The sequence below is a fragment of the Penaeus monodon genome, chromosome 6, assembly GCF_015228065.2.
Source record: "Penaeus monodon isolate SGIC_2016 chromosome 6, NSTDA_Pmon_1, whole genome shotgun sequence".
Taxonomy (NCBI): domain Eukaryota; kingdom Metazoa; phylum Arthropoda; class Malacostraca; order Decapoda; family Penaeidae; genus Penaeus; species Penaeus monodon.
Window position 1 is genome coordinate 44,848,309 of NC_051391.1, and position 5,000 is coordinate 44,853,308.

A 5,000-nucleotide genomic window follows, 5' to 3' on the forward strand; every position below is an offset into this window, starting at 1 on the left:
AACAGTAAGCAACCGATTGTATTTTTTCGATAAGCTCGCGAAAATGGATGGCAACTAAAGTATTACACATATGTAAACAAGTATTTATTAAAAAGAATAAATCAGTAAATAATAAGAATTTCTACATTATGCAAATCAATAATAAATAGTGACATACATTGGCTTTTAACGTATACTGTAATTTCAGCTATTGAAATATATTTTTCTATGCTGCCTGTGGAATCTTCGGAGCCGTGATAGTCAGGACGCCATCGGGGAAAACCCCTGCGGAACTCACAGCCTCCATGTTCACTTTGCCTGGGAAGTTGAAACGTCGACAGAAGCTTTTCGTGGACTTGAAGTCATCCTCTTCCTTTTCCACTCGACCTTCCACCACCACCTGATTGTCTTCCACTCTAACCTTAACATCTCCATTCTTGAAGTCATCAACATCCAGCACAAACCTTATATAGAATCAATGAAAATATTTTTTTTTCCTTGTTTTTCTTTTTCAATTTCATCTTAGTGAACATCTAAATAATCTGCGTGACCTAGATTGTTTTTTAGAGAAATACTGACCTCCCATTTTTTTTTTTTTTTTTTTTTTTTTTTTTTTTTTTAACGATTTCTCTTGTATTCAATATATGATATGTTTAATTTGTTTTTTTTTTGCGATTTCCATGGTTTTTATATTATAACTAACCTTGTGATTTTCGTCTTCGCTGAAGGCATGCTTGGTCTCTTGCTGCAGATTAACGCTCTCTTACATGTCCTGTAGCTACTCATCAGATACTACGGATTTGGCTTCTCCCCCGTAACCAGGATTTGGTCGATGGCTGCTCAAATTGCTTCTAATATCCCTCAAGAAGGAATCTGGAAGAAAGTCCCCTTCTCAGCAAAGGGGAGAAATGAAACTTCTTTGCAGTTGGAGGAAATTTTGGTTTCTGTTCAGTAAATGGTAGTATTTTGTTCTCCATTATTTCTCTAGCGTTTATCCTTCAGTTAAGGTGAATTACGTCTCGTGCAGATAAAGGTACAGCTTGCTCTGTCCTCTCAGAGTGTTCTTTATATTGTGTCTAGCAATTGGCGGCTGCTGAGGCTTTTATGTGGCACGAGTTGGGTGTGTGCCCAATGTCCACCTCCAACTGGACGCGGAATTGTGGCATGCTTGGCAACATCTTCATTTGAAATTTCTTGAAACTTCTAGCTCTCAACTTAATGAATGCATGCATTACAATCATACGGTAAAAACTTAATTACTAATGATGCGTCTTCTTGATATATCCCATCATTTATTCATAGACACAAAGATGTATAGATATATGTGTGTATGTTTCCATGTATACTTTCCCTTGAAAAAAATAAATAAATAAATAAAATAAATAAAATAAAGTATTTTGATTAATTACTCATATAAACCTGACAACAAACCTTTTAACACTCGTCATTATTTGCATCTTCTTAAAGGGTCACTCAGAGGGATGTAACTTTCCTCTTACACAAGGCGCTTGGTAGACGATTGTTCCATTTGGTACTTTTTTTCGTGTCGAGGGACTATCTGTTATGAAACTCACGCAACTATAACGATCGAGGAAGGAAAACAAATAAAAGTAATTTACTTAAAAAGAAACGATTTTAATATTATCTAAATTAATAACAATCACTTTAACATTCATTGTTTTTATATGGCCATCATTTATATGTATAGACACACACACTCGCGCGCGCATATATATATATATATATATAAAATATATAATATATATATACATATATACATATACCCTATATATATATTATATATATATGTATTTATATGGATATGTATATATACATTTATATATATATATATATATATATATATATATATATATATATATATATATTTTATATATATATTATATTATGTTTTATTATATATATATATATATATATATATATATATATATATGTGTGTGTTGTGTGTGTGTGTGTGGTTTGTTGTTAGTGAAATATACATGGAAGTATATGTACAAACACCACACGCGCGCGCGCATATATTTTATAATATATATAATTATATATATTATATATATAAATATATATTTTAATATATATTATATAATATGTTGTATGTAGTAATATATATATAATATATATATATTAATATATATATATATATAATATATATTGTGTGTGTGTGTGTGGTGTGTGTGTTGGGGTTTTGTGAGTGTATGTGTGTGTGTTTTGTGTGTGTGTGTGTTTGTGTATATATACTATAAATATATATGTGTGTGTGTGATTTATCTATATTTATATATATATATATTAAAATTATATTATATATAATATATATATATATATATAATGAATATATATATAAGATGTGGATAATTTCTATTTCTGTTACGGATGTGGATAATTCTATTTCTGTTACCAGTGGACCACGTGGCTGTTTTCCACGTGGATCCAAATGTCCCAAATAGAACCCCCGCTCGCGAGGGTGGGGTCACATTTAATATCTGACCTCGTTTGACCGGGAGTTCGTGCTAAGCTAAACCCCCGCGCTAAGGTCAGCCCTCGCCTCCCTCCAGGTGGGCTTACCCTGACCTCCGCGCGGCCCGATAACCCGTATAACTAAACATGTCGTGTTCTTATACTGCGTGGTGTCAACTCTCAGAAATAAAGAGTCAAGCCGTTAACAAGTATAACTACCCTCTGTTCACCATTGTACTAAGGATGATAGCCTTTTACAATATATATATTTTTTACATATATATATACATATGTGTATGTTTGTATATATGTGTGTATATGTAACTGTGTGTATGCATTTGTTTATATGTATATAATATATATATAATTATAACATATATTTGCATATCAATGTCAAGTCTTTATTACCTGGGGAATTGACAAAAACTAACAACTAACCTTATAATGATTTTAAACATAGATGTATCTCCCAAAAGGATTATTCAGGGTTGTGTTTTATGCGATACCTGAAGCTCTCGGTAGACCAATATTAGTTTTACTAGTGTTTCGAAAAAGAATCATGGAAGCACAGGTGAACCCTCTCTGCATTTAGCACGTACTTTTTATTCAAGAGTTTCGATTTTTTTTTTTTTTTATCAATTCGATAAGTTCGCGAGAAAAGAAGGCGGGTAAATTCATACACATATGTAAACAAGTATAATTTTTTTTTTAATGAATTTAAAAAAAGAATAAAAGCAGCAAAACCTTTATTCATTTTACCATTATCCAAAGAAAAAATAAACTGTTATTTAAACGTACATTACTTTAAAATTAGATTACAATTTCAGATAATGAAATGTTTTACTATGCTGCCTGTGGAATCTTCGGAGCCGTGATAGTTAAGACGCCATCAGAAGACATTGCAGAAGTGACAGCCTCCATGTTCACTTTGCCTGGGAAGTTGAAACGTCGACAGAAGCTTTTCATTGACTTGAAGTCACCTTTTTCCTTTTCCATTCGAAACCCTTTCCCCCACCACCTGATTGTCTTCCACTCTAACCTTAACATCTCCCCTTCTTTAAGTCATCAATATCTAGTACAAACTCTGTATATAGAATCAGCCCTTCCATTTTAATTTATTTATTTTTCCAGTGTTTTCCTTTGCATTTTAATTTCAATTTATATCTAAATAATCTGTTTGCGTGACCTAGATCACTTCTGAAAAAACAACCTTTAAATTGAATAACTTTTAAACGATTTTTTTTCTTTCTTTCTAGTCGTATATATGAATATCTGAATTAGTATTTTTGCGATCCATATTATTCTTTTTATTATAAAACCAACCTTGTGATTCTGGTCGTCTTCGCTGAAGGCCATGACTTGGTTCTCTTGTTGCAAATTGCGCTCTCTTACACGTCTGTAACTATTCATCAGATCACTCACAGATTTGGCTTCTCCCCACGTATCCAGGATTTGGTCGATGGCTGTCTCAAAGTGCTTCCGAATATCCTCGAAGAAGGAATCATGGAAGAAAAGTCCCTTCTCAGCGATGGGGAGAAGTGAATCCTCTTTGCAATTGGGAGAATTCTTCCAGTTTCTGTTCAGTAAGAGTGGTAGTATTTTTGTTCTCCATATTTGTCCAGCGTTTATCACTTCAATTAGGTAGACTAAATCTTGTGAAAATGTAGGTAAAGTTAGAGTTTGCTTTGTTCTCTCACGAAGTGTTGTGTTTATCAGGAGGCGGCTGCTAATGCTTTTATGCGGCGCGAGTTGGGTGTGAGCCCAATGTCCACCTTTGTTTGGACGCCGGATCATGGCATATTTGGCAACATCCAGATTTGAAAGTTCTTGAAACTACCAGATTAAACTTAATGCTTCAATACTAATTATGCGTTTTTTTTTACAGATATTTCATTACTATGTGGACATCACTTATATACAGAGATATAAAAATATACATACATATATACATATAAATAAATATATATATACTCAGGTGTGTGTATATATGTGTACATATGCATATATATTAAAAATTCACATAAATATATACATCCATATATATGTATATCTATTCATGTATATCCGTATATATATGAGTGTGTGAATACAATATACGTGTACATATAAGTATAGTGAATATATATGTATAAATATGTGTGTGTATGTTTTTGTGTATACATATATATAACTGTGCGAAAGGGCTATATATGTATATATACATACCTTTATGTGTATAAATAAGCATATATACATACATATATATATTCGTATGTGCATATATATGTATATGTATATATACATATACATATACATAAAACACACACTATATATGTATATATGCATGTATATGAATATGTATATATATAAAATATTAAAATTATATATATATATATATATATATATTTTATATATAATGTATCATGCATGTATATGAATATATTTTATATGTATATATATTAATATATGAGCATATATGTTTATATTCTATGTCAAGTATTGCCTGCAAAAAGGGCAGCTACCATGTATACTGTGAGTAATCACAAGTTCTGTCCATTGATTTTTGC

General features: G+C 31.5%; 1 pseudogene; it reads right to left on the minus strand.

The window, feature by feature from the left end:
- Positions 1-166: 166 nt before the first annotated feature.
- On the minus strand, positions 167-4,151 carry LOC119574550 (annotated as a pseudogene).
- Between the last annotated feature and the right edge of the window lie 849 nt (positions 4,152-5,000).